The sequence below is a fragment of the Equus caballus genome, chromosome 1, assembly GCF_041296265.1.
Source record: "Equus caballus isolate H_3958 breed thoroughbred chromosome 1, TB-T2T, whole genome shotgun sequence".
In the NCBI taxonomy this organism is placed as follows: Eukaryota; Metazoa; Chordata; class Mammalia; order Perissodactyla; family Equidae; genus Equus; species Equus caballus.
The window spans coordinates 176,635,282-176,657,854 of NC_091684.1; the positions used below are offsets into that span (position 1 = coordinate 176,635,282).

The 22,573-nt window shown below is 42.9% G+C and overlaps 1 long non-coding RNA gene across 1 annotated transcript; it reads left to right on the forward strand.

The window, feature by feature from the left end:
- The first annotated feature begins 986 nt into the window (after positions 1 to 986).
- Positions 987 to 16,028, forward strand: LOC111768971 (uncharacterized). The gene is made up of 3 exons (XR_002801647.2): positions 987 to 1,230; positions 1,449 to 1,540; positions 12,814 to 16,028. It is a non-coding gene; the product is annotated as an uncharacterized lncRNA (long non-coding RNA).
- The last annotated feature ends 6,545 nt before the right edge of the window (positions 16,029 to 22,573 follow it).

A 22,573-nucleotide genomic window follows, 5' to 3' on the forward strand; every position in this document is an offset into this window, starting at 1 on the left:
CCAGCAGGGCCTCTCCCCTGAGATGCCAGCCCAGCTCATGCCCTGTCCTAGAGGGCCACAGGGACCAGGCTTGTGCTGTCAACAGGCAGACACATGGAGGACACAGCAGGCAGGCTGTCTCTCCAGAACCCCTGCCCCATCTCTCACCTGGCAAGGCCAGCTCAACCCCTCGCATCCAGCCCAGTGACCTGCCAAGTGGTCAGGCTGCATTGGCCACCTGGTCACTTGATAACCCAAGTCCCTTTCAGCCTGTCCTTCGTACTCACTGCTGGCCTCTAGACTGTAGAAAGACCTCTCCTCTTTAGGCCACCGTGGTTACTGCTGCATCCACAGGTTCCAAACCACCCAGATTTTTCGACTTGAGGAGAGATTTGGCTTGGAGCCCACACGTAGAGTACAGGATCCTTTGCTGAATGAGGATCTCCCTGTGTTGGGCTCAGCTCAGGAAACACTCCCAGCAGGCATCTCTCCAAGGGCTTGCCCCTCATATGGGGCACAACCTGGGAGCTGAGCATATGTCCCAGCTCTGAGCTCCTGCTCCAAACACACACAGCACTACCCTCTCACCACAAGGGGTACGTACTCTGGGATCATGTGACCCTCACAGGCACAGTATTTCCCACCTTATTTTGCACAAAGCAGGCAGCAACACAATCTCTTCATGACTCCGGGCACTTTCACAAGAGGAGAGCAGTGAGGACACACAGCTTCTCATCTGGAGCCGAAAAAATATCCCTGCTTCTAAGACATACTAAGGACCTGGCTCCTTGATGGAAATAAACAAAAAGGAAAATGCCTAAAGCAAAACAAAAATAATGTTTAAAAAAGTAGCCCAGCCACATGCATATCTTGTTTAGATATAACATGTACTTGAGGAAATGCTTCTGTGGTTAAAACATGAGAACCCTGCTGCAGGTCTTCCTCCTGTGAGAGATGAGGGAGGGACACAGTCCCAGGAGGGGGCAGTGGCTGACTCAAGGGACCACAGAGTTAGAACAGAGCCTGGACTGAGCCCAGGCGCCCTGACAGCCAGGCCAGCAAGAGCCCTGACATGTTGTCTAACCCCCGCCCCGTGATGACTTCCTGGCATCCCTGAACAAGAGCTGAGCTTCTGCTCACACACCTCCCTGGAGAGGAAACCTCTGGGCTGCTGTGCAGCCATTCTGTGACAAGGATTCCAACACCTCGCTTGGTGAGCTGAAGTCTGCTCAGGGGCACATTTGGATGGAGGTGGGTGAGCACCCTAATCATGCTGATTCCTTCAAATCTCCTTTGTCTGTGGAAGCGTCCCCTGCCCTGTCCCTGCCTTTGAGGAAACAATCCTTCTGTTCCTCAAATACCTCTGTAATGGAAATTTAAATATAAATAAATAAAAGATCTCTGGAATGACCTCAAGGAAATGCCTCTACTCAGCCAAACTCACTCCCATCTCCCCTCCTTCCCTCCAGACCCACAAGAAGAGCTGGGTCCCAGGTTGGCAGGGAGAGAACCGCCAAGCCAGCTCCTGGTAGACAGAGGCTCAACGGAAAGTGAGATCTTGGTAATTTCTTTTGGGACCTTGTCTTTGGGTGGCTCTGTCTTCCTGCCCACCACCATACTTCTGCCGGTTCCCCCTTTGTGGACTTACAGAACTCACTGGGTTGATTTCCTGTCTTGGTATTTCACACAACACTGCTTTTGTCCAACAAACATATATCACCATAACAGAAATGCATAGGTCCTTTTCATCATAGGTCTATTGCTAGACTGCATTCCTCATCCACAGATTCAGGAAGCTCAGTGCACCTCGGGGAGGGCAAAGGAATCCACATGTAAGCATATAATAGTCAAACTAGCAAAACCAAAGACAGGGGTCCACCCACTGGTACAGCTGTTAAGTTCATGCACTCTGTTTTGGTGGCCCAGGGTTCATGGGTTTGGATCGCAGGCGTGGACCTACACATGGCTTATGAAGCCGTGCTATGGCAGGTGTCCCACATATAAAAAATGGAAGAGGACAGGCACAGATGTTGGCTCAGGCCTTAATCCACTTCAGGGAAAAGAAAAAAAACAAAGATAAGGAGAAAAGGCTGAAAGTAGACAGACAGGAAAGCAATATATGTTACTTTAAGAGAAACACCAATAAGAGTAACAATGAGCTCTCATCAGAACCAACGGAAGTCAGAAGACACTGGGATGACATTTCTAAATAGTTGAAAGGAACAGGCAACCTATATCTGAATTCTATCTTCAGTGAATATATTATTTAAAAATGAAGGCAAAGTAAAGACATGTTCAGAAAAACAAAGGTAGGAGAATTTGTTGCCATCAGCCCTGTACCACAAGAAAGACTAAAAGCTGTTCCTTAGGCTGAAGGGAAATGATCCCCATTGTAGGCACAAAGGACAAAAGAGAAATAAACATGTAAGATGTGACCAAATATAAAGGACTTTATATAAATTTCCTTCAAAGATTAATGACTATTAAGGCAAAAATGCCTTAGGATTTATGGAATATAGTAGCCAAATGGATGACAAAAATAACTCAAAGGCTGGTAGGGAGGATAAATGGAAATACATTATTCCAGTGTTCTTACATGAAGTTGTATAACATTAATTCAAAGTAGACTGTGATATGTGAAGGAGCCATATTGCAATCCTAGTGTAACCACTAAAATGTTATATACAGATCTAAGCAGAAACCGACAACACAAAATGAGATACCACAAAAGAAGGCAATAAAAGAAGGAGAAAGGAACAAAAAATCTATCACACAAGTAGAAATTAAATAGCAATATGATATGCTTCAACCCAACCCTATCAGTAGTTGCATTAAATGTAAGCAGATTAAACATTCCAACTAAAGGGCAGAGATTGTCAGTGTGGATAAAAAATGCAAGACCAATTTTGTGCTGTTTACAGGAGACACTCAAATATAAAGACATGGACAGGATGAGAGTAAAATGATGGAAGAAAAAATAGAGACATATCCTGCAACACCAATCCAAAGACAACAGCCTTGCCCATGGAGTGTGCTCTTTAATTTTAGAATTTTTGGCCACTTATAAGATGAAATAGAGTGTCTTGGTAGAACTTTTATTTCCATTTTTTCCATATTTTATTTCCATTTCTCTTAATCTGAGTGAGCTGAGACTCTTCATTATGTTTTAATTACATTTTACTGTGAACTGTCTAGTCTTTTGCTCATTCTTCTATCAGGTTCTGGATCTTTTTCTTCTGAATTTTCAGAGTTCTTTATATATTAGATAGATTAGCTCTTTAATTGTGGTATATGTTGCAATCGTTTTTTTTTCCAAGTTTGCTGTCTGTATTTTGAATTTGCTTACAGTGCTTTTTGACGCACAAATTAAAGAAGTTTTTTATTTATCTATTGTAGTTTATTTATCAATCTTTTCGTTTAATGTTTCTGGATTTAGAGTCATTGCTAGGAAGGCTTTCCGCTTTCTAAGTTTATAAAGGAATTTACCTGTGTGTATTTCTAGCGCATGCATAATATTATTTTTATATTTGAATCTCTTATCTGTTTGGAGTTTCTGCTGGTGGTTTGTGTGAAATGTGACTCCAATTTAATCTCTTAGCAAATCACGATCTAGTTGATTCACTATCATTTATTAAAGAGCTCATCATTTCCCCAATGACTTGAAATGCCCCCTTATGAAAAAGTATGTTTCCATGTGTACTTGGGAATCTCTATGGATTTTCTATTCTGTTTGGCTGGTCTCTCTGGTCTGTTCATGAGTCAGTGCCTGTCTGTTTTCAGGAAAGAAGTTTTCTAAGATATTCTTAATATTGTTAGGCTTAATATGTTTACTTATTTGATTAATCCCCACATAGATTTATAAAACAAGTCTCCCACATCCCCATTGACCCCTATGTGGGTCCCCTCCTTGCACCACGTAGGCTCTGACATTCCACATCAGCAGCCCCTTCGTGCCAAAGCCCACCTCACCCTAATCAGCCTGCTCTGACAAACTGCACCAGCCTGCCCCTCTGTCTGTCTCACGTCTTGAGCTCTGATACCACATAGTAGGCCAGCCCCTAGTATGAATACCCTGCCCACCCCTCTTGGGCATCCACTCCCTGCACTGGGCTGCCATCCTCACCTCACCTATAGTCTGACACCCCAATCTGTGCTGCCCAGTACAGGGTGTCCAAGCCAATGTGAGGTGAGGAGGGTGTCCACACAGGAGGGAGGCCCAGTGTAAGCACCTTCCCCACCCCACACAGGCATGACTTGGACACCTCCTCTGGTTCACTGTGGCTCTCCTGCCAGATTCACCATTGACATTGTGCTTTGTTTCTTTAACTAAGGTTCTTTCACTTTTTAAGAGAATTGGGATCAACATGTTTAGAACCAACAGTATTTTCAATCCCATCACTCATTCCTCTTTTTCCATCATGGGGAGATAATCAAGAGAACTCATTTAGAAAATGGTACCAGGATATCCATAATGTCGTTCTTTGGGCAGTGGTGTGAGAATACTGCTTTGGCTCCCTGGCATGCGTTCCCATTTCGTGTGGTATCAGTAATTCATTGAGGAGAATAACTTTAGGGAGCATCAGCACTCTTCCATTCTCAGGACCCAGGATTTGGAGAAAGCAGACTCCAGCCAATCAAAGGCTGTGACCTGGGCTTAGACACATCAGAGCCTCTGACCAACTCTACAGGCACCTAGAGCAGCGTGACAGATTTGTGCTTTGCTGGGATGGCCTCTGTGTATCTCCCATCCCACAGGCTCTTCCTAAAGGACTACAAACCTCCTCCCCTCACTGGCGGGGTCTATGACCTTTCCTATTTATTTGGGGCCAGGGGTGCCTTTTGAAGGCCCCAAGCAGTGAAATATGGTAGAATGGATGCATTATGACTTCAATGTCTAGGTAATAAAAAGAACACAGCTTCTGCCTGGCTCGTTCTTGGGAGGTGCTCACTCTGGGGAAGCCAAGCAACACATTGCGAGGAAGACCTGACAATCCCATGCACAGACCCTACTTGAGAGGCCCTCGTGGAGAGGAAGGGATGTGCCGAGCAGACAGCCAGCAACAACCACTGGGCGTGTGTGAGCGAGCCTTCAGGTGATTCTGGCCTCTGGGCGTCAAGCCTCCCTTGACTCCAAGGTGAGCAAAGGGGAGCCATCCACACTAAAACCTGAACACAACACAGATTTGTGGGCAAAATCAATTTGGTTTGTTCTTTTAAACCACTAGGTTTTTAGTAACTGGAACAAGCCCTCTTCAGCAATACTCCCACTCCATCTGTAAATGCCTCTGACCATGGCTTACACCAGCGTTATCTGATCACTGATGGCTTTGGGTTTCCATCAGAAGCAAGGAATCTCATCTCAATGCCCCCAAGTCTCACACACAAAGGGGTTTCCTTTGAAGGCCAAAAGTTTTTTCTGGTGACTTTGTAGGATAAGCCCTAACTATTCTTTTGTTAGTAATGTATTTGCCTATTTGGGGACCTGGAATTGGCCACCCCAAGATATGTCTCTTTGGCATCAGGATTATTTGAGGCTGATTGCTTTTGATAAACTGGGACAGGGAAGGAGGAATGGAACTTGCCCTTTGTTAGGACACATTTACATTTGTAAGGTAAATCTCTATCTGTAAAATGTGCCTCCCTCTCTGTACCAGGAAGAAGAAAGGAGATGACCTTCTCTCTAAAAATTCTTAATCAATACCAAAGGCAAGGACTTAAATCTGCATTTTATTGTGCTTCTCTGGTAACTTCCTGTAACTAACTTCCCTCCCCCTCCCAAGGCTGGCATTTCTTAAGGATTAAGCATCTTTCCTTAGGCTAGGAACCCATTGCAGCACTCATCTGTGACGCAGCCCCCCCACCAGCCCGAGGCAACACACCTGCCACCCTGCAGCGCTCACTGAGACAGCAGACCTATCTGCCTTTTCCATCAAGAGCTGTGCTGACAGAGCAGCCTCCTGACTATTGTAAAAGGGACTTTTCAATCACATGTGAAACACCCCGTTTGGGGGCTATATAACCACTCTGTGCACCCCACTTCTTCGGTGCCCTTTCTTCCTTCGTGAAGAAAGGCCCTGGGCCATGGTTCCTCATAAAGCTTTGTTTAATTTTCTCTTGCTATTCAGTCCCATGTGAATTTAATTTGTTCTCCAGCCAGATGAACCCCCATTTGGGAAGAGGAAATGTCCTCCTCCCCTACACCTATATAGACATCTCATTTTCCCCACGAGATGCTTTGCCTTTAGAAGACCCAAGTAATGCTTCCTTCCCTCAGTGAGGCTGAGAATCTGAGAATGCTCTTTGTAAGGCTGCCATGCTGGCTTTACTCTACCTAAAGAGAAAGCATTTAGGTGAAATTTCTGGTTTGTTTCCCAGAAACTCCTTGTAAAGGAATAAGAAAAGGCCTTCCATCATAAACCGTGGTTAAACAGAGGGGAGAAATATCCAGACTGCCAGAAGGGAATCCTAGGTGGAGAAAAGATTGTAATGGAAGGATATCCAGGAGGATTATTTTGTTTGTAACTTACAAGAAGACTCCTTCCGAACTTGAACTTCCAGCCTGAGATACAAGGAAGAGATGCCAAAAATGGTACTTTCCCACTTTGGTCTGTTATAACTCCTATAGAAAGCAGAGCCCGAAGCAAAGATTACGGTGGGAACAATTTATTTGGGAGGTGCAAGGCTGACAATGACGGTGAGGAAAAAGGATTTGGTCATGGAAAGATGCAATGCAATGAGATATATGACATTATCTCAGTTGGCCGCTCCTTCACAGCAAGCTGCTAAGAAAAAAAGAGAAGCTTCTCAGCAAGCTTAGTCAGCACATGGAACTTCTCCAGAACAATTGCAAGGTGTGTCATAGGAAGAGAAGAGCACTCAATGTCTGAAACAAAATCTGAATTGATTGCTTGCTAAGAGAGAGCTGCATTTGTAAAGAACAGTGTCTCTGAATGAAGCAAGAGCAAATCTTGTATAGGATTTGGAAGTGTGGAATCCAGAAATTAGTGGGCTTTCAGCAGTGTGAATGTTTTGGCGTTCGCTGTCTTTCGTCTGTGGGACAATGGACATTGGGATGAGGTTGTAGCTGGCTGGCTGGTATGATCTGGCTCCTCAGTTGTCCCTCGGGGAACCAAGTTCCATGCCTCATGGAACTTACTCTTTTATTCAAGACCAAAAATGGAGGGGCAACTAGTAGAGATGGGGCATCAACTGAGAGGTAGAAAGATGAGAGAGAGAGAGAAAGAGTGCACCTAGCTGGTTTAGTCATGAAAGGAAAAGGGGCTTTATCAGTAAGTGAGAGAGTGACTGAGAGAGTCTGGTCCAGGCCAGTAAGGACTAAGGAACAAACTCTTCCTGGGGAGAGGGCCTAAAGGGAGCTATCCACAGGGAACAATATCCCAGAATAACTGGGTATATCAGTTCTCCTTCTCAGTTTTTCTTGAAAATAAATAGATCCCTTGAGCACAAACTGCTACCCTGACACTCTATCCGACAATTTCTGACTCTTGTTGCCCAAAACCTGGAGAAGCCACAGCTTTTTCCCCGTCCAGCTCAGTGAGGGACCATCACAACAACCTCTCTCTCTCTTGGACCCAGTACTTAGCAGTGGTTTGCAGGTGTGCCCTCTCAGGGCAGGAAAGGAGCTTGGCCTCTGAGCCCTGATGATCTCCCCTGAACATGAGAACCCAGCGACCCAAATATGGGCATGAGATGAGAGTCAGAGCATCAAGCCCAGGGAACAGGCATTAAAGGCAGAAAAAGAGCCAGAAGGGCTGCAAACCCTACCTTTGCTGCCCAGCCCTGCTCCCTCCATCAGATCTACTCTTAGTAGTCTCCCCCTTGAATCTCCATAGACTTCCTGACAGGATCCCACTTGGGGTCATTTCCAGACTCAAGCCTGCCCAAGGGAAAGAGCTGGAGAACACCAGGATTGCACAGTGTGCAAAGCAGCCGAGAGGGAAGGGCTTTCTCACAATCTTGCAGGAAGGATGGAAACCTTGGTTATCTTACTAGATGAGGGGTTGGTTAAACTGTTTTTGTAGGTTTTACAGATACCATTTATTAGATTAAGGAAATTTCTTTCTGTTTTGGTCTGATAACAGGTTATCTTTGTTATCATGAGTGGATGTTGATTTTTGCCAAATGCCTTTCTGTGTAGTGAGATAATGATTTTTCTCTTAGATCTGTTTGTGTGGCAAAATGTCGATCTTTCTAAGTTTAAATGAGATCTGCACTATTGGTGTAAACTTAAATTGCTTATGCCCTTTTTATGTATTGTTGGACTAGTTTTGAGAGTTGATATTGTTTAGGGTTTTGTGTCTATGAATCATGCATAAGGTTGACCTGCACGTTTCCTTTCTTATCCTGTTATTTGTGTCAAGGTTATGCCAGCCTTATAAAACGAGATGGTAGTGTTCCTTCTTTTTCTCTTTTCTGGAAGCATTTGTAGATTCAAAGTTTTCCTTCCTTGAATTTTGGTAGAAATGAACAGTGAAGCCGTCTAGGTCAGTTGCCTATGTGGAAAATATTTGATGGCTGATGCAATTTCTTTGATAGCTCCAGTATTACCTAAGGTGGCAATTGCTTCTCGAGAAGGTGTTAGGCAGTGATATTTCTATTTTGTCTAAAATTTAAATTTGTTCCCATAAAGTTTTTAATAACATTCTTGGCTTATCTTTTAATGGTCTGCAGCTTTGCAAAAATATTCCCTTTTTAGTTCCCGATCTCAAATATTTGCACTTCCTCTCTTTCTTTCATGATTAGTTTCTCCAGAGGCTTGTCAATTTCATCAGCCTTTCCGAATAATTAGTATTTGCTTTATTAAACCTCTCTGTTGTATCTTTGCCTACTATTTCGCTAACTTCTGATACTTATTATGTCTTCCTCCCACTTCATTGAATTTATTCACGTATTAATTCCTAACTTCTGGGGTTATATGATCACCCCAACAATTTCAGTTTTTTGTAATATGTGAGGATTAAGCCTATAAATTTTTCTCTATCTGCGTTAGCTGTGTTCCACAATTTTTAATAAGTACTGGTATTGTTATTATTCAACAGAAAACGTTCTATTTCTTTTTAAATTTTATTTTATCGTGGGTTATTTAAAAGTGTATTTCTTTTTTCCTTCAGATATTTCTTCCACTTAAGAATCCTCTTTTCTGGTGTCCTCAATGTGCAAGCAAATCCACCCACTTCGTTTTTAATGTTCTTATTTTGTCAGGACTAATTACCCTGAGGAGTTCAGGGGGTAGGGGGGGCGGTTTGAAAGCATTTGACTGTTTTTCCAAATCATTTCTCTTCCCTTTTGTTATGTTAAGGAGATGCAACCAACCACCCTTAACCAGACCAAGCCTCACTAGGAGAGCTATGTCTATGACCTTGGCCTTATTTTAAGTGCTAAGGTCTCTCCAGGAGGAGCTTAGGCCTTATGAACCTGCAGTATGTGGAAGCATGTTTCCCATCTTAGCCCGCTCAAGTGAACGCCCTCCTCTCCCTTTTTTTTTGGAGGAATATTAGCCCTGAGCTAACATCTGCCACCAATCCTCCTCTTTTTGCTGAGGAAGAGTGGCCCTGTGCTAACATCCGTGCCCATCTTCCTCTACTTTATATGTGGGACACCTGCCACAGCATGGCTTGACAAATGGCATGTATGTCTACACCCAGGATCCGAACCGGTTAAACCCGGGCCGCCAAAGCAGAACATGTAAACTTAACTGCTGCGCCACCAGGCCCACCCCATCCACCTCTCCCTTTTGAAACTCCTGTTCTCCAACTAAAATAAAAGTCCCTCCTGCCCTTTGTTCGGGAACCCCATGATTCCAGAAATGATTCCTCATGGTCTCCCATTTGATGCAAATACACCTTACTGTGTGAGTCAGCTCCTTCTGGTGGAGAGTCTGATTTCACCGGCCAGGAGGAAACCCCTTTGGTTTCAGTAAGAATTTCTTTTTTTATATTTGGAAATTCTATCTAGTCCTTTATCCAATCAGTAATGACACTTCATATTTTCCTGTTCCCTGCAGTCATTTTTAACTTTGTATTATAATATGTGCAAGATATTCCAAATCTCAAGCACATAGTTGCTGATCTGTCTGTACTAAGAGTTATTTCTGCTGGCTCTCGTTCACGGGGTCACGTTTCCATGTGTTCTTTAGCATTTTGATTATGTGCAGCTTGGTACTTTTTTAAAAGGTTTTGCATGTGTGGTGGGTAGGGACCGAGGGTGGCAGGCTTCCCAAGGCCTGGAATAAAGGTATCTTCTTCAGAGAGGATTTGCAATGGCTTCTGCCTGGCCCATGGAGGCATCTCCCTTCTAAACCACCTGGAAATCAAGACCACTGCTGGAGACCCAATGAGAACCTGGGCTGCAAATCTTCAGGAAGGCTGTCCATGGTCACAGCTTCTCAGAATCTGATTGTTTTTCCCTTTTCTCCATTTTCCTGCATTGTTCAGTGCCAAGGCTATCTTCTCTGTCAAGGGTAGATTTACTTCTGCTCACTGTTATGCTAAAGGCAGGCTTGTCGGGGACCAGATTAACATGAGGACAGTTTGTTACTTGACTCTCCATATTGGTTGGACCCTGGGCCTTCAGTTTTATCCCTCTTCCCCCAAGAAATCACCAGAACTGAAGGCCCAATTGTTTACATGGCAAATAGCTTCAGGGCAAAACCAGCTTGAGTTGTCTTGACTTCTGATTACCTTTCCGGGTTTCAGAATTAAATCCAAAATTTAACCTGACAGTCCCTTGGTGTCTTGTCAGTTTGTCAATGCTTTAAAAAATTTTATTCCCCCTGTTTTTTCCCTTAAATCTGTTTCATTCATAGGGTTGGTCCAAATAACCTGGCCTGCTATCACTAAAGATGGAAGTCAGGGTGTTCTTTTGTATTTATTCAACCAACCTTGATTCAGTTTATTTTGTGAAGGACACAATTAGAACTATTTTACCTTGTCACTGCCCTATCATTTTGGGAGTTATTCTTTACCTCACAAAATCACCGAAAGTAGTTCAATAACTACATTTTAGTGGACTGCTGCCACTAAAGAAAAGATAGTTTAACCTCAGTGAGCAATCTTCTTATTCATCCCAGGTTGGTTCTCTTCAGAGGAGGATTCTACAAAAAGCTAATCCAATCTGCTGTGCAAAGTCTTTCCTGACTTTGGGATCCTATCCTCTTCCTGAATTTCAAAAATTCCCTCTTCTGGATTAGGGGCAATCTTGTACCACTTAGAAAAATCTATGAGTATGCGAGGGCTCCATTCTCTAATGTATATCCAACAAGACAAAGGACTGTCAGGAACTGGGAGCAGATGTCTGCCCCCACCTGGAGATCAGATGGCGGCCCCACCCAGAGACCAGCTGCCTTCCCCACCTGGAGACCAACCCCCTATATAACCAGCTTGTAGTCTTTGTTGTGTAAGATGATTCTTTTGGATGTTAGTCCTCCATCTTCCCTCTTGCTAGCAAGCTGTAATAGAGGAATCCTTTCTCTCCCACCACTTTGCCTCCTGACTATGGGCGTGTCTTGCAGTGAGCAGAGGACCCTCCCTTGGCTGGTAACAATATGACACAATAACTCTGCTACTGGGACTCTATCTTGTAAACAGTGTGAAACACACAGACACAAACATGTACACTCTCACAGCTTTACACGTTTCTACAACAAATTTTGAGCATAAAGATGCTCATCGCAATATTATTTAAAATTGTTAAAAATGAGAAACAACCTAAATAACAAAGCGGAAAGCATTAACTATGGTATATACACATAATAGTACTTGATATAAACATAAATATGATTTTTAGGAACCTTATAGAAAACCAGGTGAAAAACTTTAGCTGGCTATTTGCATCCTCTCACTCCAAAAAGAGAAAATTATTAAAACTTCGAGTTAACACTTTAGCCTCTTGGACTGGCAACAATTTAAAAAAATGACAATACTCTGTTTTCCCATCAGTGAGGAGAAACTGCCATAGAAATTTCTTGATATTGAGTACATAAATTGGTACTATCCTTTTAGATAGCAATTTGCTAATGTGTGCAATAAGTTAAAAAAATGCAAGTATGCTTTAAACTAGCAAACCCAGTTTATGTACTTATTCTCAGACAATGAGACAAGTATTTAAAGGTTATTCATTGCAGTATGGTATATACTAGCAGAAAATTTAAAAATGAGAGCAACCTTGAAATAAAGCAGAAAGGGCATCAGTAAGTAAATTGTTGTAAGTTCATATATCACGTGCAAATGACAAAATAGAAGCAGCCATTGAAATGATAACTAGTATTTCCTGACAGTCATAGATGACCAAGTAACAGAAGAAGGTACAAAATCTCATGTGTGGGAGAGTAACGTCACCAAGATGGCAACATAGGTCATTCCCCACTTTGCTCCCCCTCACGAGAAGAATGACTAACAACTATTCATGAACAAGACACCACTGAGAAAATCCTAGAACAGAGGACCGAGGCTGAAGCACCCCTGCACTGCAGAGACCAAGACAAACCATGGTAGAGGGATGACGGATGTTAGCTAAACTCATGTGATGACTATTTCACAATATTTGCAAGTCAAGTCATTATGCTGTATACTTTAAACATATGCAGTGCTATATGTCAATTATATCTCAATAAAACAAGGGAAAAAATCTTATGTGTAGCATCCCTTTTTTATTCTACTAAATATAGACATTTGCATAGTAAAAAGCCTATTAAAATGTACACCAAATGGTTGGTGGTGGTTGTAACTGGGTGGTGAATATTAGATAATGCTAATTTTTTCCTGTTATGTTGGCTTCTTTGTATTTCCTTCAATTATATCTTTGTATATTTTGAAGATGAAAGAAGAGCCCATGGACCAAGAATGCACTTCCTGAAGCTGGAAGAGGAAAGAAACATATTCCCTGGGAAATTGATGTTGGATTTCCAGCCTCCAGAACTGTGAGGGAATAAATTTCCACCATTTTAAGCCATCAAGTTGGTGAGAATTTGTTGCAGTGGCCATAGGAAACTAATACAGCGCCTCATCTGGAAGTTTGCATTTGGAAATCATGTCCCCTGGGGTAGCTGCCTCAGAAAAAGCCGCCCCCTCTGACAGGAGTAAGTACAGGAAGGCACCCCCTCAAGACTGTCACTCATGTGGCTACTGGGTATTAAACTACATCTTTGTGTGAAGAAAATGGTGGCCATTCCTCCAAGGCTATGCAGCCCCAAGCTGGGGATCAGCCCTAGAGAGCCAAGTTCAGGCTCGCACCTTTGTGAGAGCACGGCCTGCACAAAGCCAGGCAGCAGCTCCAGAGGTGCAGCCTCACAGAAGCTCAGTGGGCAGGTCCTAGGCCAGTGTCAAGCTGGGAGAACACTCGATCCCAGGGCTGGACCCCAGGACTGCCCCTGATCTCCCATACAGCACCCAAACAGAGAGCATCCACCCCAGGGAGACAGGGAGAGCGGGACCACATGGAGACCAGCTCAATCCTCCCTTCCTCTGCCTGAAGGAGGCTCTGGGGGCCCCTCCTGTGTAACAATGCCACCCAGGTCATTGCCTCCTTTGGGTGGAAAATGGAACCCCCCCCCAGTTCTTCACCAAGATCCCAAGCTTCCTGTCCTGGAGAAAGAGATCAATGAGAGCTCCATCTTTGAGATTTTCGTGGGGAAGAGTGCAGACCGCCTTGCATGGAGGCTGCCATGGCCTTAATAACTAGATGGAAACGACTGATTTCTCTTTTATTTATTGAACAACAATCACTGGGTACTAGCTGTGGGCAGGCTAGCCTCTGCTTACGTTTCTCCCCCGTTTTCTGCATCCACCTCTCTCCCACCCCCTACCACCTCCTCACAAACCCTTGCTGTGTTATCACCCAGCTTTATGCTTTTCCACACCTCTTCCTGGCTGAGCTCCTCACATCCAGCCCCATGGCCCCTATGGGCTAGAATTGACTCATAGACCATTCACTCACAGCCTTGGCCCCTTTCAGCCTGTCTCTTGTTCACCTGTGGTAACCTGGCTTCTGGCCTAGGACTTCGCTGCCCACTTAGGCTATAGCTGCCAGTCAAGTAAGGGAGGGAGTCTTTGCAGAGGGGCTGAACAGCACTACTATGGACATCAATCAATAAACAAGGGAATATCGAGCACCCACTATGTGCCAGGCACTGGAGGCTGAGAAGTGGACGTGGCAGACACCAGTCCTACCCTCATGAAACTTACAGCCCAAAGGACTTTCATCAGAATTTCCCCAAGTCTCCTTCCTCGTCCTGGCTGGTCAGATTGTCCTGAATCTGCAGGGGAAATCCAAGCAAGTGAAAATCATCTTGTCAGAGAATAACAACATTCGTCTGTCTTACCACTTCCAGTTTTCACCTGCACTGTCACATTTGTCTCTAGAACAGCAGTGCTTGGGATTGGAAATGAAGTTTCCAGTTCTGTGGTCAGTGGAGCCACACCTCTGGATGAAGGAGAGATACAAGGAGGAAAAACACAACCAGGGCAGCCATTTCTTTATGGTTTACATCTAGGGTGCCCTATGGGTAAAAAGTTCAGTACAAACTCTGACATGGAAGACATACCCCAGTTCCTCATCTTCCTTAAATCATACCAGATCAGGGAGGCTCACATGGTGCCAGAAAAATGGAGAACAGCCTCCAAGCCACAGGCCACCATGTTTACTGCTCCATGCTTACCATTCAAGGTCACAGTGACCCTCAAAATTGGCAAGCTCTTAACTTGGAGGCCACATGTGTGATAAGAGCCTCTGTGTTCACACTGGGTCCCATGGGCTTGGTCAGTGTAGCTGCGCGTGGACGGACGGCAGCCATCCCCTCCCAGATCTTGATGCTTCTCTGGGTGCCTTATCTTGATGCTTATCTGGCTGTAGAGTTCAGTCCAGTCACAGCGGTAGATGAACGTCCCCCGACCAAAACACACACACACAGCAGACTCATTTTCACATGTGGTAAAGATCTCCCTCTGGGTTCTCGTCACCCTGGCAGGCGTGCCTTCTCACATCTTATTGCCACAAAGACCTCTGTAGCAGAATATCTTAATGATCTTGCCCACTTCCTTGACACAGGGAGAACAGTTGACTCCACACAGCTTTTGTTTGAGGGCCGAAAATCCTCCTGAAGCAAAGATGTTCCCAGATCACGCTCAGAAAGAGGAAAGGAAGGGAACAAAACAAACAAAAATACACAATTATACACACAAGCACACACAAATATATATGCACACAGACAGGTGTATATTTCAGTGTGTATCATATATGAAATATGCATACATGTGCCTATATACATATGTATAGATACAGGTATAGGTATGTAAATATGATTTCGAAAAGCTACGTTGGCACATACCTAGCCCATTTAAGGAGAGAGTTCTACAGCTAACAATGTTTACAAAGTCTCTGCTGTAGCCTGATGCTCTTATGTTAGAGGAGGATAATGAGGTCAGAAATTGATATAACTGAGCAGGAGCTTCGGGCTCTTATCCTCCAGGTCAGGTCGCTCCCAACTGAGAGATAAAGGCTCAGAGCTGCGAGGTCTTAAAACTGATCTTTTATCTCTGCCCAAGGTAACCTCCGTGGCCCCTGAGGAAGATATTTGCCAGCCTCTCTGACAACAATTCCCTGGAGAGGAAGCACCTGGGCCACCTGAGCAGCCATTCTAAGAGAACTCTGATTGTCAGAACACTCTCGTTTGCTGAGCTAAACTCTGCCCGCTGTGGCTTCCACCACCTCTTAGAGTGATACAAAAGAGAGTTTGCAGCTGGGCAGGCACGAGTGCTGTGTGTGCATGTGTGTGTACACACTTTCTGTAGCCATGTGACCTTGAGCACGTTGCTTAATTTTTTGGGGTCTGTTTCATTTTATAATGTGATTCCTGAGAATGCCCATGCAGAGAGTGGAGAATTCAGTGAGATCACATATATGAATCACATATGCCTGGGAACGTAGTGGGGCGTCGATTCATTGTAATGCCCTTGGCCTTCTCTCTTTCCTGATTTCCCCCAAACTCTATTTGTGTTAAAAAGCAGCTACCAAATAAAGGCCCATTTGAAGATAGTGAGGATTCACACCTCCTCCTCACCCCTATCTTTTTCCTACATGCATCAGCTGGGAGTTGGTGTTCCAGTGGGGACCCTGTCTTTTGGGACACTCAGCAGAGCCCAGGGTGGGCACCCTCTTGGGACAAGGCTTTCCTCCTCTTATCTGTTATATCCTCTATGGGGTCAAGAAAAAAGTCTAACTTCCCTGCCCCCATGAGACTTCAAGAAAGATGAGATTTCTGGGAGGCAAGGGCCAAGCCAAAGACACAAGCCAATGCTAATCCCACTCATTCTGGTCCACATTGTCTCCACAGGAGTTGTCAAGTGTCGCTCATGACTAGGTATTTATGTGTAGGTATTTAAGATGCTCATAGCTGCTCAGCTAAAGTGTTAGCATTTGATGCCCAGTGGGTCCAGAAAGCTGACTCCTAAAAACCTCAGTGGTGGAGTTCAATGCCTTCATGAATTAAGTGTGGTCCAGTAACAGATCCATCCTCCATTTTCCAGGCTTAGGAACCCGACACAAGGCAACATTAAAAATGTTCAGAGTTTTGCAATCATATACTGGAGGTTCTGGCAAATTAAGCCAGAGAGAATACAGACAGAATAACAGTCATTGGTATCTCAGTAAATTATCCTGGGGCAGTTCCATTGGTAAAATGCTCTCAGTGGCCCAGCAGGATTCTGCAATGCCTGATTTCTCATGTGCAGCCTTTGAAGGGCTGGCTAGAATGGTCCAGATCTTCTGCTTTGTCCACATGTGGTTCCAGTGCTACTTCCTAGTACTTGGTCAGAAATAGAAGTTTAATAGCAGTGAGGGGCGGTTGCCCTACTACTAGGAGATGTCATGTCAAGACTGGAGGACAAATAGGGGATGTGAGACAAGAATTCTTAGGTGTGACTTATATTTTGCAAACCTAACACTGAATTATATCTACACTTAACTATTAGACAGAAAGAAAAAGACCCACAATTTTCCAGTCATAAATACTAGAGGTTCTGGTAAATGATTCAGCAGCACCCCTCTTACCTACCCCAAACCAAACCATTTGCCACATCCCGTACAGAAATGGTAAGAAAGCACACAGCACTAGCCCGAGTGAGATGGGAGAAGAGAGAACTCGTTCACTCCAGAAGGTTAGGGTGTGACCTTTAGGCCCTGTGGGAATGAATGCTTTGGGGAAAGGAAATGGCCTTGGTGGGCAAAATTCCTGGGGAGGTAAAGACTCTCAGGTGGGGTTTGGGGTGGGGGTGAGTCTTGAGCGTGATCCAAGGTCACATTAAAAGTGACATCAAACCCAGAACATCACTCCCTTCCAACCTGCTCCCACCCAGAAGTGAGGTCAACACCTGCCCCCAGTTGGGAGGGGTGGGCACACTGTTCTCATCAAAATCCATGTCTCCCCATCTTCCTCTATCGTCCTCTGTCTACTCATCACCCCAGACATTGACCCACACCAGCCTTTTACTGAATTATCCCCAACCCAACATCCACACGTTGTTCTTTGTTGGTGGCTGGACAGTGATTAGCGTAGGCAACAAGGAGAAATTAAAGGATGTTCTAGTGGTTACCAAAACTCTGGAAATCTCATAAATTTATATCTGTCTTATAGATATTTTTCTCTCCCCAATCTTGCTCTCTCTCCCTTATCCTTACCACTATAGAGGCAAAAGGGAAGTACAATCTTCCCCACTCCCACTCATAACCTAGGTTCTCCTTTACTGACATGTCTTTCCCTGAAAACTGTTTTTGATGCCATGTAAACACCCCAGAAATTCTGACTATCATCCCAGCTTCCTAATAGTTATGTAGAGACAACTCCAACCTGAGGCAGGAATCTCTTCTCAACAGCATGGCTGAGTGTCATGGTCAAAAGAAATCAGCTAGGGCCCTTTATGCTTGTAGGTTCTGATTTCAGGCAGGACTTAAGAGAATGATGAGACTCAGGGAAAGTGGTTAATAGCAGCAAACTCAAATTCCATGTATGAGTGCAGGAATGTCATGTCATTGTGCCATTGTCATTGCTCCAAGGAATGGCCCTGCCTATGTCCAATAAGTACTAGATATGACTCGGTAAGAGGCTAAGGCACAAGTGGATTGCCCCTCATGGGCCAAGCATGACATTCTCCTACATGTCAGGGAAGAAAATCAGGAGAATGAAGAATAAAAGCAAAGGGAGTGTGTGACGTCAATGATATTTTCCATCACAATATGATGGAATTTCCATCACAGTATGGTGGACACTGAGGAACCTTTCTTTTCTAAGAGAACTAGAGTCACATATTAAAGATATAGACAAAAACTTTTACTCTGCAGCACCTCCTTAAATTTCCCCAGATTCCCTGAACACTGTATGATATGGTTAAGCTTGTAGAGGTGTGGGCAAGATCACAGACTTTGGAATCAGATTCCTGCATTCGAATCCGAAGTCCCACTTCGTTCTCATGAGCTGAGTCATGTGGAACAAGTCCCTTAGCTCCTCAGGGTCTTAGCTTTCTCATTTGCGAAATGGAAGAAACATCACTAGGAACTCAGATGGTGGGATGAGGCTCTGTGGTTGGTGATCAATAAATATTAGCCGACATTATGACATTGTCTATTATTGTCTCATTTGTTCAACAAACTGAAGAATCATATCTTCTTTTCTAGATATATTTTTATTATCAACTTTCACTTCAAAACAGCTTCTTAAAATTACAAGTCACAACTGCTTTTCACCATCTTTTAGTTTTTCTCTATTTGCTCATATCTGAGAAGAAATTTAGTCTCTCCACTGAGGATTTTTCCAGGCAGGATTATTTCTAAGAAGGCTCCTGTATTATATCCTTTTTCACATGTCTGCCACCTCAGTAAGCTTTCCACTCCCTTAAATTTGTATTACTACTTCTGGATTTGGGAGGTGTTCCTCCATGACCTTGGCCATTTGACTAGCCATTGAGGTTAAAACAAAATTTTCCTTGAATTTCCCACTCCCTCCATTCTTAGCCTAATCCATCTATCCTGTCCAGGTGGCTATGTTCAGGGCCCTAGCCTGACTCTTGAAGAGCCAACCCAAATAGGGTGAAGGCCAGGAATGAGGATGATGGGAAAGGGCAGGGCCTGAGACTCAGGGGTTTCACATCCTCCTGTAAACTCTCCTTCCTTTGTGAGGAGCTGTGGGTTTACAAATATACTAAAGCAAGGGAGTAATTTGTGAAATTACGGGAAATCTAGCAATTCCAAGGAGAGTCATCTTGGGCTGGAGTGCACATAAAGCCCTGAGGTTTTCTCACTTCAAATCAGCAGAATGACCAACAACCCCCCAGACACAGAGCAAATAAAGGTTTCATAGTGTTGTGCTCTTTTGACCCAGTCATGCCTTGTCTTATCAAGGGACTGACTTGTTACGTTAGCCTTCAAACACCACCTAAAGCCATGAACTGTATTCTGAAATAGTTTTCTGGTTCTTGTCTTGACAGAGATGGAACCAGTCTTCTCAGACACAACTAGACAGAGATAAGGTAACAGAGACTCCAGTGAGCACACAAGCAAGGAATATAGTCCTCGCAAAACAGTTTCCAAAAGTCACTAAACAAATGAATGACTGTACCACTCTACAAGTAACATGACCAATCCCTGGGGCAGGGGGACAGTGTTATTCCCAGAGCGACCACATTACAATATGCAAAATTTCCAGTTTTCATTGGAAAGAAACAAAGAAACAAGAAAGTCTGATCCATTCACGGGGGATAAAAATAAATTGACAGAAAACATTTTGAAGAAGCCCAGACATTGTTTATATAAGACAAAATGGAAATTGACTGTCTTTAAAATATTCAAAGAACTAGAGGAAAGTATGAAAGGAACTCAAGGAAATCAAGAACAATGTATGAAAAAGTAGATAATATCCACAGATATATAGAAATTATAAGTTTGAAGCTAAAAGGTACAATAGCTGTAATGAAAATTCCACTAGACAGATTCAACAATAGATTGACCAGGTAGAAGAAAGAATGAATGAACTTTCAGGGCAAAGGAGAGAATGCAGTCTGAGGAGCAGAGAAAAAAAAAAAGAAGAAAATGAACCAAGCCTAAGGGATCCATGGGAAACTATCAAGAATACTAACAGATGCATTATAGGAGTCACAGAAGGAGAAAAAGGAAAGGATCAGAAAAAAATATTTGAAGAAATAATGGCCCCAAATTTCCTAAATCTGCTGAAACACAGGAATATGCAAATCCAAGAAGCTCAACAAATTTCAAGGCGGATAAACTCAGAGATCCACAGTAAGATACACTATAATCAAACTGTCAAATGCCAAAGAGAAAGGGTAAATCCAGAAAGCTGCAAGAAGAAGCAACTTACCATGGACAGATGATTCACAGTAAGATTAACAGTCCATTTCTCATTAGAAATCACCGAGGCCAGGAGGCAGTGGGATAATATTTTTAAAACAGAAAGGAAAAAAAGCTTGTCTCCAAGAGTTCTATATCTGGTGAAATTGCCCTGCAAAAAAATGGAGAAATACAGATATCCCCAGATAAACAAAAGCTAAGGCAATTCATCGTTAGTACACCTGCCCTACAAGAAATGCTAAAGGGAGTCCATCAGTCTGAAACAAGGGCATTAGATGGTAACTTGAGTCCAAATGAGGAAATAAAGATCTCTGGTAAAAAGAACTACAAAGATAAATATAAAAGCTAGCATTAGTCTATTCTGGGTTTGTAGCTCTTCTGTTTGTTTCCTATATGATTTTAAATACATAAGTATATAATAATAAATAATTATTAAATAATAAATGCTTAAACCAATAATTGTAAAACATATGGGCACACATGTATAAAGATGTAATACTTGACATTTACAACATAAAAGGGAGTGGAACTGAATAGGAGTTAATAGCTGAATTAAAAAATTTGCTGGGGAGAAGATCAGCTGTGTTTCTATATACCAGCAATGAACAATCCAAAAAGGAAATTAAGAAAACAATTCCATTTACAATAGCATCTAAAAGAAGAAAATACTTAGGAATAAATTTAACCAAGGAGGTAAACAAATCATGCATTGAAAACTACAAAACATTGCTGAAAAAAAATTGAACAAGAATTAATTAAATAGAAAGATATCCCATCTTCACGCATTGGAAGACATACAGTGTGAAGACAGCAATACTCTTCAAAGCCATCTACAGAGTCAATGCCATCTCTATCAAAATTCTGAAGGCCACTTTAGCTGAACTGGAAAAGCCAATTCTAAACTTCATATGGAATTGTAAGGGGCCCCAAATAGCCAAAACAACACTGACAAAGGAAAACAAAGTTGGAGGACTCATACTTCCTGGTTTTCAAACTTTCTACAAAACTGGCCAGGTGGCAGAGTGGTTAAGTTTTCACATTCTGCTTCAGTAGCCTGGAGTTCACTGGTCTGGATGCCATGTGCGGACCTACACACTGCTTGTGAAGTCATGATGTGGTAGGCATCCCACATATAAAGTAGAGGAAGATGGGCACGGCTGTTAGTTCAGGGCCAATCTTCCTCAGCAAAAAGGAGGAGGACTGGCGGCTAATCTTTCCCCCCCAAAAAAAATTACTACAAAGCTACAGCAATCAAAAACCATGTGGTACTAAATAAAGATAGACATATAGACCAATGGAATAGAACTGAAAACCCAGAAATAGACCTGAACATCTTTGGCCAATTTACTTTTGACAAGGGTGCCAAGACCATTCAGTGGGGAAAAAATAATATGTTCAATAAATGGCACTGGTACAACCTAAAAACTACATGGCAAGAATGTAGTTGGATCCCTACCTAACTCCATACACAATAATTAATTCAAAATGGATCAACAGCCTAAATATAAGAGCTTAAATCATAAAACTCTTAGAAGAAAACACAGAGAAAATCTTCATGACCTCTGTTTTGGCGCTGGATTCTTAGATTTGACACCAAAAGCACAAGCAAGAAAAGGTAAAATAGATAAATCGGATTTCATAAAAATTAAAAAGTTTTGTGTACTAAAGATAGTGTCAAGAAAGTGAACTGACAATGTATAGGATGGGAGAAAATGTTTACAAATCATGTATCTGATAAAGGTTGAGTATCCAGAATATATAAGGAACTCTTATAGCTCAACAACAAAAAGACAAACAATTAAGAAATGGTCAAAAGTCTTGAACCAACATTTTCCCAAGATATAGAAATGACCAGTAAACAGAGGAAAATATAGAAACATCATTAATTATTAAGGAAATGTAAATCAAAACCACAGTGACATATCACTTCATAACAACCTGAATGGCTAAAATCAAAAAGAAAGAAAGAAAAATCACAAATGTTGGTGAAGATGTGGACAAATGGGAACCCTTGTACATTGCTGGTGGGAATGGAAAATGGTGCAACCACTGAGGTAAAAAGTTTGGTGGTTCCTCAAAAATGTAAACATAGGATTACCATATGACCTAGAAATTCCACTCCTAGGTGTGTATCCAAGAGAAATGAAAACATATGATCCACACAGAAATTTATACACAAATACTTATAGCAGCATTAGTCACAATAGCCAAAAAGGTGGGAAAA